A 12963-nucleotide genomic window follows, 5' to 3' on the forward strand; every position below is an offset into this window, starting at 1 on the left:
GTGTGTGTGTGTGTGTGTGTGTGTGTGTGTGTGTGTGTGTAGCTCTGCAGAGTGGAAAAGGATGGCTTCTGAAGAGGTTATTGCTGACCATCAACAGGAAACACTAACAGCCTTAAGTGGCATTAAGACCCACAGTGTGTGTGTGTGTGTGTGTGTGTGTGTGTGTGTGTGTGTCCTACAGTGAGGGTTCTCCTGTTGGACCATGTGGGCCTTTCTTCTATCACACACATTAAAGCCTGCAGAGAGTGTGTCCGCCCTGCTGGACGTGATGAGGGTCAGAGGTCACGTCCAGTCGCTCAGAGGTAACTTACACATGAATCACGACTTTTTACCCTCCTCTGCTTAGTTTGTGCTGCACAGTTGGGTGCAGTGATCATTTTAATCACTTTCCTATAATAATTCTGAGTTACCTGAAGTTTAAAATCACCAGGATCTGTTTCAAAGAACATCTGAACGTTTTTATATTTTCATTTCCTCTTTCCAGTTTTTTCTTTCTCATCCTCTTCATCTGCTTCCCACACACACACCACGAAGAGGAGTGTTTTGTAAACTTTGTCATTTCTTGTTTCAGTTCAGTTTTATTTGTCATGTGCAAGTTAGCACAGGGTCAACATTGCAATGAAATGTGTTTGACGAGCAGCAGACACTCTGCAGCATGATACAGTAGGAGAAAATAAAATAAAATAAAATAAAATATAAAAATAGTAAGGAGCTAAATATTAGAGAGACATGGTAAAAGAGAAAAGATGACTAAATATATATGTATCTATAAATATATGTACACTAGTGATTAAATAAGAAAATCTTGAAAAGAAATATGACGGGAGGGCAGATGGGATATTGCACAGGCACTTGTGTTATTTAACGTGATCCAGTGCGTGACTGTTGATGGATGAATCAAGTATTGTGGTTTCATGTGGAGCACTCCGCAGACACGCGTGGAGTCGCTCAATCTGTGTCTGAAAAAATAACAAGCTCGTGCAGCAGCTGGTTTGACCTTTTCTCTGTTTAAAGCTCGGTGCTGATGTCAACATCACAGCGCGCTGGTGAATCACGATCCACGCACCGGGGCCGATGAAGAACTCGGATTATTTACGGCCATGAAAACGTCACAGACTAAAGAGCTGAAGGAGTTTCACAGCTCATGTTTCTGGAGCTTCGTTTCCAAAAAGTACAAATATTAAAGTGTGTTTTCAAAGTGTCCATGTGGCAGGAGGGGCACAGCTGCACCCGCTGCTCCTACCTACGGGTACCGGTGTCCGGTGCCATGATGGCACCGATTCTGACATAAACGGTAGTAACCAGACTGAAAAGCAGTGCACATTTCGGTGCTTTTTTTCCTGAGCTGTGATACACTTTAGATTCTAGCCAATCATTTTACGTTTCCGAGGATAGTAGGCGGGTCCAGGTACGTACGTTCTTTTAGAGCAGAGCTACAGATTAAAAACGCCCAAGGTGAAGCGGTCAAAGTCTGGCTGTACTTCACAGCAAAAGATGCAAACTCAGCAGCTGCAACAAGTGCTTTAAGCTGATACTGTGATGCTGTCAAAGGAGGTAACACCTCAAATCTGATGAAACACCTGGCGACGCATAGCGTTTTTTTAAAAGTCGAGAAATGCGCCGTATTTGATAGCTTGCTGCGAGACCTCACACCGAGCACATCTACTGCGGGTGTGGTGCCTGTTATCGACCCGGAGTTAGCAACATCCCCCAAAAACCCGAAGAGGAGAGTCCTGGCCCCTAGCCCTGCCAGTGTAGCAGAAATGATGAGGATGATGATGCAGCAGCAGCCGTTCTTCTCTGCGTGAGTAGCTTAATGTTGTTCGTGTGTAATTTACGTTGAGTAGGCTAACCACGTTATTACATTAATGCATGTAAGGTGAACTAGCAAACACCATCATAGCTACATGCAGCTGTCTTCTTGTTTGATGGCAGATACTCCCTTCACCCTGGCCAAAAAGGCTAAAATGACCAAAGAAAAAGTGGAAAACAGCTAAACATGAGAGGTTTTTGGACAAAGTTTGTGTTTTTTTCCATTGATTAAGCACTGCTTCCAGCCAAGAGTGATACCATATATGCCCCATAGCTGCAGAAAAGGCTAACATTGTTATCTTTTTACAAAAAAAACAGCTGAACATGAGAGGTTTTTGGACAAAGTTTGTGTTTTTTCCATTCTTTAAGCACCGGCACCGTTTCAAAAGTACCGGTTTGGCACCGGTATGGGATAAAACCTAAACATACCCATCCCTACTCAAACCTACTCGCTCCTTGCATTTGTTACTGTTTGCGCACACGAGTCATCACCTCACCGTCATTTCTACGAATGCTTCATCAGCACCACCTGGTTTTGGTGCTAAATCAAAGCATCATCTGTGTCTGTGAGAGATGGAGACAGCCTGTCAGTCCCTCAGCATTCATGAAGCAAAGATCTGAATCGTTATTATACGAAACAACTTCGTGCGCCTCGGATAAAATAGCACTAAATAAAAAGCAGAAAGAATAAAAATGGGAAGTAATTCGAGATAAAAACGGACTTATAAGCATCAACAGATGATGTCAGTTTGGCCACGAACGCACTGGGGTCTGTCGGCTTTTCTGTGCCGTGTCTGCAGTCAGCCGTGGCGTGAGGTGGAAACTGCGTGCTGGTGTCAAACAACCGGCCTCATCCTCGGCTGGCATCAGGAGAGGCTGTGAAACTCCATTAATTAAATACACGGAGAGAGATTATTATTATTATTATTATTATTATTATTATTATTATTATTATTATTATTATTATTATTATTATTATTATTATCGCGGCAAAGCAGCAGCGCTGATGGACGAGCGGCTCTTTGGTACTTGAGGATTTTTCCAGCAGCTCCTGACTGAGTCTTTCTCCTGAAGGTGTGCGTGATCCCAGCGGGGGGCGGAGACACGGCGGGTTGGGGGGAGTATTGGAGTGAAATGGTGCGTGAAGTGAAGGTTTCTGCTCTAATCATGTGGATAATTCCTGTTTTTCTTCTTTTCTCCGATATTGAACCGCCCGAGGTCCCCGCAGCGGCGACGGTGCCGAACACGCCGAGCTCAGCGGGACCTCGGCGGACACTGTTGATTGGCTGAGGGCACCGCGGGCCTGAGGCCGGGACACTTCCACAGGTCAGCGCGCGACACGGCTGACGTCACGTTTCCCGTGTTAGAGACGGCATTACAGGTGAACGTGACACAGGTGTGAAAGGTCTCAACAGGTGTGGAGTGTGCAGGCCTCCCGCTGCACGTGTTTATAAATGAAAAAGAAAACCGGTAAATAAAAAACACGCGTGAATATTTAAAGACAACAAGTTAAACCTGTTTCTGCTCTGACGTCAGACAGACTCAGTGATCGTGGAGAAACGTGACTCGACGTTTTCATTGCGTGAAGAAAGAAATGATCTGAAGGTGATGACGTCATTAGTGAAATCATGTCGCAACATTTTTGCTGATTAAATGAGTTCCGTCAGGGACAGTTTTCAGAATAAAAGCTGAAAAAACGTTGAACATTATTATTTTATGTTACAATAGATTTCAACATTTTTAATATTTCAACACATTTTAATAACTGACAGTTTAACCTCATTACAAAGAAATGTGTTGATCTACCTAAATAAACAAAGCAGTTAAAGAAAAACAGCAAAATGTAAATAAAAACAACCCCACAGAATAAATCACGTCTGTTTATAAATAATCGATATTCATATGCATCATGTTGATATTTGTAAATGTAAAAATATCACATTTATTAATCCTGCACATTTCCTGCACCTGCAGACGCCGTGGACGTGTTTAGTGCGCAGGCTGGAGGAAGGATAATGGCCTGTTTGTACCTACAGTTTGATTTCCTACATATAAGAAACATGTCGAGATTTTTACTCCCGTCTGTGTTTGTGGGATCAAAAATCTTTTTGACTTATTTACTGAATCAATGACGAAGTTGCAGCAGTTTTAACCGTAAAAAAACGCGGCTGCTTTAAATGTTCCCATAAAATCTCACCGTTCCCTTTTGCAGAATCCAACATGTAGACGTGGGTTTCCTCAGTCTTGCGTGGCCTCGTCCCGTCTGTGTCCCGTCTGTGTCCCGTCTGTGTCCCGTCTGTGTCCCGTCTGTGTCCCGTCTGTGTCCCTGCTGGATTTAACAGATGTTTTTACTGCAGCGTCTCACTCGCTCATAACTTTCATCAGATTATAATTTTTAAAGGATTTCGAACACTTTGAATCCATTTTGCTCTTTTAAATTTATGAAACGTGATTCTGAAAATTCACGATTCATTTTCATGAATTTAAAAGAACATTTATGTATAATTTTTACAAGTTTTATTGTGAAAGAGGAAGAGGAAATGAGTGTGCTTGTGATCGTTGGCGACAGAAAGTACGACAAGTTTGTGCAAGCGTGTCTGAATGAGCTGAGGAGCCGTCTGTGCAGCGTCTAAAATAAGCTGGACGTCTGGAGTGTAAGTACTGCGTACACTGAGGTCCTGCCAACCACAACACATTCAGCAGACGCCGGAAACGTTGCTGACCAAACACAACCTCAGACCAAAGTTCGAGGCCTTCGTCACTGACTGGAGGCCCATCAGTCAGCTGCCAGCACCTGACAGCAACTTTGGCTTTTGACCGAAGCGCTCCACTAAGAAGATGTGCAGTCCCACCTCGGTGAGAGTCTGCAGTTTAGAAAAGCGTGTGTTTAACATGAGAAACAGTCTGGCACCTCCTCGCTGCTCCACTTCACTGATTTCGCTCCATCAGATCAACGAGGATCAGCTGAAGACTGAACTGTACCTTCTTCTGCTTTCGGGCAGTGGCCTGATCTCATCAACAGCGACAGCATGTATGGTAACACTGCACACGGGGCCTTTACAGATGAAGTGAATAATAACATCTGGCCCACAGCAGCTGGACCTGAGGCTGAGTTTGGGCTGACTGAAGGCCAGCTGTGGGCGTCGGCAGCGAGTCCGAGTGGACAAAGCGCTCGCACACACTCAGACATGGAAAACCCTGCCGCTTCTCCTTAAAGCTTTCCTCTTTTGGTTGCCATGACAATGCATCCAGGGGGAGGAGCCTGTACGTCCTTCCTGCTGCAGACATTAAATATACTTACACACGAGAGAGGGCGGGGTCAGCGTTTGCAACCATCAGTCACGTCTCAGAATGACGACGGTGGGGTCAGCGAGCTGCTGTAAGAAGTCGGGTTTTCGTGGTCAGAGTGACTCTTTGTTGGAATCGCAGAGCAGGGCGGGGCCCGAGCTGCACGGGTCAGGGAGCTCTCAGCGAGGATGAGGATGGCTGTGATTCTGAGTGATAGCTGAGGCTCCTGCAGCGGCACGTTTGGGTCCGCTCGTCCCGCTTCAGGTCGGCGCAGAGCTGCTGAAAGGTTTCTGTCCTGATGGGACGGTGACGCACAAGCTGCAGTCTGATGCCCCTCATACTCTTATAATAAAACATGAAGCATGAACTAACATCATGTTAAACACCAGGCCTGGTTTAGCACTTGAATGACAGTCCTACACCTGACTGCGTACCTCAGGCCTCTGGTGACCCCTCCAGGCTTAGGGTGTGGTTAACGTCCTCTCCTTTTTACAGACTTTCACACCTGACTGTAGGAGACGTCATTTAAAAAGTGCGTCTCTGCTAGTTTCTGAAAATCACATGTACCAAAGCATAGAGCCAACTCTAGCCAAAGACCGTCGCAGGAGATCACACTGTTATTAACCTCTGTCTCTCTTCCACAGCGTGTCTTTATCCTGTCTTCCTTCTCTCACCCCAACCAATCACAGCAGATGGCCCCGCCCCTCCCTGAGCCTGGTTCTGCCGGAGGTTTCTTCCTGTTAAAAGGAAGTTTTTCCTTCCCACTGTCACCAAAGTGCTGCTCACAGGGGGTCACATGATTGTTGGGTTTTTCTCTGTGTGTATCATTGTAGGGTCGACCTTACGATATAAAGCACCTTGAGGCGACTGTTGTTGTGATTTGGGGCTGTGTAAATAAAGTTGAATTGAATCATTGTCAATAACACAGACGGAGCATCTGTAGAGAAGCTGTCGGTTCACCACTGCTCCAAACCCATACTCGCTGCAGGATACTGATGGAAAGCTGGAAGTGGTGCTTGAGGTGAGGAAAGCCGGACAAATGTTTAAAAATGGATGGATGTCGCTAAATATGTAAAAGATAAGCACAAAGTGAGATAAGGAGAGGTGTTCAGACACATACAGTTTATGAGGGACGTGTATGTGCTGCTGAGGAGAGGCTCTGCTGTCTGAATCATCTCTGACAGATTGCCTCTGTGCTCATCATCATTCAAAGAATAAAAAGCTCTTCCCGTTGAGCAGCGTGTCCACATACTTGTGGCCGCTCGGATAGCTCTGATTGAAGTGTGTGGAGGAGGGCTGATCGCACAGATGATCAGAGGCCTGCTGCTTTTAGACGACTCATTATGGCGGCCTCCTGCAGACTCAATCCATTACACATTACTGAGACAGGCAGACGCCCGGCACATCCAAGTGTATGGAGCCACAAACTTTTCCTCTGGAACCACACATTTAAAGGCGTTCAGCCCAGTGAGCGTGCTCCGACTGAGCAAACGCAGACTGCAGGGAGACTGTGGACGCTGCCGGATTCACGGCAGCTCCATCGGTGACGACGAGCACTGCTCTCAGCTCAGTTTGCTCTCTTACCACGCTTTTAATTGTTGTTCTTTCTTTACTCGTCTTCGGGGTTGTTTTGCTCTCAGGCACTTGGGCGCAATCAGACGGAGGCGTGTTTACGGTATCACTGTGACTCAAGCTCAGAGCAACGTTCAGCAAAGCCGGCTGAGATCATCGACTTCAACGGGCAACGACTGCTTTGTGGCTGTCGCTGCGTTGGTGACCACAACGGGATGAGAGGGTGGAGTCAACATAAATTGACCACAATTTCTCTCAGTAAAGCTGGAGCTTCTTGGACGGCCTGTTAGTACAGTAACCTGTTACTGGTCATATAACTCTAAATGTCCCAAAAGGCTCAAACAGCACAAACACAGTTCAGAGGTCGAGTTCAGGTGAAGCTAGCAGGCAGCTAGCAGGCAGCTAGCAGGCAGCTAGCAGGCAGCTAGCAGGCAGCTAGCAGGCAGCTAGCAGGCAGCTAGCAGGCAGCTAGCAGGCAGCTAGCAGGCAGCTAGCAGGCAGCTAGCAGGCAGCTAGCAGGCAGCTAGCAGGCAGCTAGCAGGCAGCTAGCAGGCAGCTAGCAGGCAGCTAGCAGGCAGCTAGCAGGCAGCTAGCAGGCAGCTAGCAGGCAGCTAGCAGGCAGCTAGCAGCTACAGTGTCAGTCAAAGAGGCCACGCCCCTAAAAATAACCAAGGGGGCGCTGATCTGTAGACGAGCAGTTACATGGAAGTGTGTGGGGCTGACTCACTGCTGCCCCTGGTGGAACTGCAGGCTTGGTGTTTCCATGTGGATGTCGACTGGCGTCATAACCAATCACAGCTGTTGTCTTAAACACACAGAAAAACAGCATTTATACGTTGTTAAGGTACAGCTGGTGATGATGATGATGATGATGATGGCCGTATATTAAAATGAGCAGAGTTGCTAAAACTTTGCATATTTTATGTTTTTATAGCCATACCATCAACATGAGCTCATTCAGTGTGCATTCACAGGATCCAGGAAGTGCAGAATATTTCCTGTTAAAAAGAAAGTAATCGAGTAATCTGATTTACTCGAGTAAATGTATTTAGTTACATTCCAGCACTGCCTGCTGACTGAATCATTGAACTGAACCGAGTGAGGTGTGCAGGATGAGAAAAGAGGAGAGAAAGCGAAAGGCAGGAAGGAGGAGGAGGTGATGAAGAGGAGTGTCAGGCTGAATACAAACAGCCTGATTTCACCCTCCTGTGTGTCTAAGTGATAATAAAGTGCAGTCGAGTCCTTTTTACCTCCCGCTGGGAAAACTCACATCAGCTCCAAACACAAAATGTCATCTGCGCCTCAATCTCCTCGAACGCCGCCGCTGAGCGCCGAGATGGTTCAACAACAACAACATCGACGCTATTACAGCTTCAGGGACGAGCCGCCTCGTCCTGCCTGCATTATCTCCGTGCACACGCACAAACGCATCGAAGCCTCTGCTTCTGTCACAAAACTCTAAAAATTGGGAAAATTTCAGTGGACTCTGGTGAGATGTGTGTGTGCAGACAGGAGGATGTTCGACGCTCTGAGCTGCATCGTGTCATGAAATTCAAACTGAAATATTATCGGTCCAGTCACGAAGCAAATCCAGATCATGGGCGCGGGTTGGGAGGATGGACCGGGAACTTTTATTCCTCTCTCATATTTTATTTATTTCGTTCTGATTCACTAACTGATCAGAAACCAGTAGAAAAGCTCATTTCATCTCAGTGATGCCACACGCCGTTCTCTTGTTTTGTTGGTCAAGAATCGGCTACATCCTTTCACATCCTGTCACATCCTGTCACATCCTGTCACATCCTGACTCGTCCGATCACTGCGTGACACGCAGGTGTTCCTAATAAAGTGACCGCTGCAGAGATCCGTGGTCGAGCAGAAGGCCGCTGGTCAGGATCTAAACATGTTCATGAGGCACAGAGAAGTCGACAGCGACCTGCACGACTGAGCGTGCACGCGGACTGACGCCCGTGACCATTAATCATCTGTCTGAACTTTGGGGGGACCCGAGCTGCACGTTGGGAACCAGCAGAGTGCTGTGAACTGGTTCCACGAGTGGAACCGGGGACGGGCAGACAGCTTTCAGCCTCATTCACACCTCATTTATTTTCAGTTTTAATCTAATTATTAACCATTTGGTGGTGGGGGGGCTCTTTGTCATGCACCGGGCCGGGTGCTGAGGGGTGTCACTGACAAAGCCCCTAATCCAGAAACATTTAGTCCAATGTTTTGGTGTCATTTCGAGGTGCTGGGGGCCGCCGGCAGTCACATACGAGCAGCAGCAGATGGATGCCAGATTAGCGCACCCGTCACTCCCCATTCTCCACACCCTCCACTTTTCTTCTCGCTCTCCACCTCCACAAAAGTTTCTCTCTTGTCTCCCTAAATCCACCCTCCGTCCCTCGCCCGAGTCCTGTCAGCCCTCGCCGCCCCCCCGTCACCTCCCTAAGCCTCTTTTATTGCTCATTTCAGCACGATAAAGACGAGGCAGCGCGCCCCCTCGCCCAGAAAGCAGCACTAATGAATTCATGGGCTGGAAAGGCCTTGATCCTCCGCCGCCCCCCACCGCCACCAGGGGAGGGGAGCTATTGTTTGGGAGTATATAGGCTTGTCTATTACCCCCCCCCCCACACACACACACACACACACACACCGCCACTGAAAAGAGCCATTTATTGCCAAAGAGCCATTTCATCGCCTCCCCCCCATAAACACACTTTCATTCATTCACTGTTACAGAGCACGACAACAGTAGCAGAAGGTGGCGAGCCGGCGACAAAGACAGGCCATGAAATTCAATTAGCAATTCTGAATCTTTGGTGTGTGTGTGCGCTCGCCGGGCTACCTCTGTGAGGACCGGCCTCAGCTTTTAACCAACGCTGCGAGGACACGTTAAACCAGCTCTGCTTCAGGGAGAAATGCTCGGGTCCTACAAGAGTATCATTTCAATGGTGTTTAATACTATATATAATATTAAATGTCACTTCATGGAGACAGTACGTGAAGCTGAGCTCGTGCTGGAGGTCGAACAATTAAGTGTATTTACCTGCAGATGATATGATGTGTGCACGTTTAAAATTACACGAGTTTAAAGTTGAAAATGCTGCAGGGCAAACTATAAAATAAAATGAGCACAAATAATAGAAATCACATTAAAATGTTACAGGAAAATACAAAAATAGTCTGAATAGAATAAAAAATAAATTAAATGGAAAATAAATTCAAAAATAATTGAATGTAAAATTAGATTAAAAGGAAAATTAATTGTCATCTGTCAGGACAGATTAATATAGCTTGTGGGGACCTTTGTATTTTTATTATTTTGGCTAGAAGCAGGTTCCTGTTTCGGCACTGATCTGGGACCCCACAGGGATATAAGGACAAACGTGTGTGTGTGGCTCAGTATCACCCCTCTCTCTCCTATCAGCTGTCATGCGTGTGCTAATGGGCGAGCTTTTCTCAGCTGCTGACCTGTGTGAGACGTGTTGACCTTAGTTTTTCTTCCTTTTCATAATAATGTTAATCATAATGATTTCAGCGCTGAAAGAAAGTCCTCTTCCTGAATAGGAGCCTTTCAGGGGGGAAATTAGCGCTCGTCGATCTCCGCCTGGCTCTGGAGGACAAAGTCATGCGGTTCAATAGCGTCACTTTCCTTGAAAAATATTCATCTTTTCTTTTTGTGTTTGTCGAGGCTGCGAATGAAGCGGTGAGAGCGGAAATCTGTTGAGCTTAAAGAGCTGAAGACGGCGGCTCGCTCCGAGCCCTCGACGAGCCCCAAACAAAGTGTGCAGCTCGCGGGACAAACTGCCAGCTGCACAAGCCCTCAGCGACGCGCTCGGAGGAAAACGGGCTCCAGGGTTGGAGGCCTGCTGCACACGCCACGTGTTGCTGATGGTACTTCAGCGCGATGGGAGCGTCCCGCCACATAAACGCCACAGACGTCAGGTCGAACGGGCTCACGGTAACGGTCTATCCACGAGCTCAAGGCAGGATTTATTAGCATGAGCGTGCTGTCAACATAGGACTTCAAACATGGTGTCACATTTGACCTCTGACCTCTCCTTCAAGGTCAACAGATTGATGACTGTTCTCACTGCCACGGTTTGTACTGGCAGCCTTTGGTAATCTGATTACTGTGTTGTTTCACGAGGACTATTGATGCGTTTGAACAGACGACTTCCTGTTTCAAAGTGAAATAATAACCAAACTAAAACTAAACGCAAAAACAGGAGTTTAAAAAATCTCAGTTTTCGGTGATTCGAAACGCCGTTTACGTGGTCAAATCACCCGTGTAGGTGCGGACGCAGCGTAACAGAGTTTTTTATTTTCTTACTGCCTGTAATTATTGCTGTTTACTTTTATTTGTTTAACTGTTCACTAAATGTTTGAGGTGTGAAATAAATATTTATGGGCGCGTGTGGTTGGAGGATGTGTTTGTGCGAGGGGGGGGGGCGAACATTTTTCTTGTTAAACAAAGGGGGGCCGAGCAGAAAAAGTTGTCATGTTTAAAATGGAAACAGGAGCGCTGTCGGATTCCTGCACGACAAATATAAATAATATAAAGAAAAGATAATTATTATTGATATTGTTACGTTTCACCGGCTGAGCTGTGCTGGAGGATGAAAACTGCAGTTTCAAATATCTGCAGGCGCTCCCGCGGCCTCCACACGCCGACGACTCTCCACCAATAAATGTGACAAATGAGTGTTTTCATTAAAGGATCATTAAAGCCTCGAGAGTCAAAAGATTAAGAACGCGCAGCGGCCTCCTCCTCCTCGAACATGACTGCAGCAGCCGCTAAATACCAGCTGCTCTTTGTGCCGCTACAATACAGGCCGAGCGCGCCGTGTCGAGGGTCGCCCGCAAAAACGAGTCCATCTGTTTGCAACAAGTCCCACAGCTGTGGCCTCGCAGCGAGGAGAGGCGGTCGGCCCGACTAATGAGGCCTCATTGTGCCGACGTCCATTAGAAGTCACGGCGTGTTAGCCGATCCACGCAGTGAAAACAACTCGTGAGTCAATTATGTACCAGTTACAGTGTGTGTGTGTGTGTGTGTGTGTGTGTGTGTGTGTGTGTGTGTGTGACTCACGTGAGGACCAATGACAAAGCAGAGCCTGTAAGGTCCTCTCTTCAGACGCGGGACTGAGACTCGGGTGGAGGTGCTCGTTAGCGTTCAGGAGACGCTCGTGATGGAGATGTTCCCGTGAAAATTCTGCTTTATTTCATCCGGAGAATCAAGGAAATTTCTGGAAAGTAAAACAGTCCAGTTTCAGTTTACATTGAGTTTTAATTATTGGTGATATTCTGCATATTTAATGAGACAAAACTAAAGTAAAAAACAAAAAACTGACTAGAATAAACCAGTGTAAACCAGTGTAAACCAGTGTAAACCAGTGTAAAACCAGAACACACAAAGCTGCAGAGTAATAAAAACACGTTAGAGGCCGTTCAGTGATGATGTGAACTTTTAGGATGTTTGCTCACACAGGTTAAACGACCTTCCTCCTCCTCCTCCTCCTCCTGGTGTTTGTCAGAAACTCTGACACAAACACAAAGAGCTCGACAGGAAGCTCTTTGTGTTTCCTGCCTTTTGTTCCACCTGCGTGATGAAAATGGGATTTCTTTTGTCTTCATTGGGATGCAGTTTGTGATGAAAGACCCTGAGCGTCCCCGTTTGTTCCTGCGGCGGCGTCTGCTCTCGTTTTGTCTCATTCCTCCTCGTCATAAACGCGCTTTGTGTGTTTTCATGGAGAAATCTGTTTACGGACGATCGTGGCGAAAACACGTCTGTTCAGACATGATGAAAGCGCTCCTGTCATGCTCGTCAGGAGGACGTGCCATTGGTGAATTACATTTGGATAAATGGAGGTCGTCTTCTTTTTAAGAAGCACGAGATGATGGTAGAGATGAGAAAGTTTGGACGTGCTCAGTCTGTGTGGCGGTCTGAGGACGGCGTAGAGACGAGACGGGTTTAAATGTGATCTCCTCTGGACCAGAACCACGAGCTCGTGTTGGAGGACGACTCATGCAGAGTGTGGGACGCTCAGCGCACTGGAAACCAATAAAAACACAGTTGAGACTGAAATAGACGCCTGCAGCCGATCAAGGTTAGGAAAGTAAAATCATCTTCTACTGTTAGTTTACTTTTATTTATTTCCACCTGAAAACACATCTGACCTTCAGACGGTAACACACACACATACACGCGCGCAGGCACACACGGTAACACACACATACACGAGGACACACACAGACAGACGGACACACGCACAGGGAGACACAGGGACACAC

Source organism: Neolamprologus brichardi, chromosome 12, assembly GCF_056152115.1.
Source record: "Neolamprologus brichardi isolate AB-2024 chromosome 12, ASM5615211v1, whole genome shotgun sequence".
NCBI classification, from domain to species: Eukaryota; Metazoa; Chordata; class Actinopteri; order Cichliformes; family Cichlidae; genus Neolamprologus; species Neolamprologus brichardi.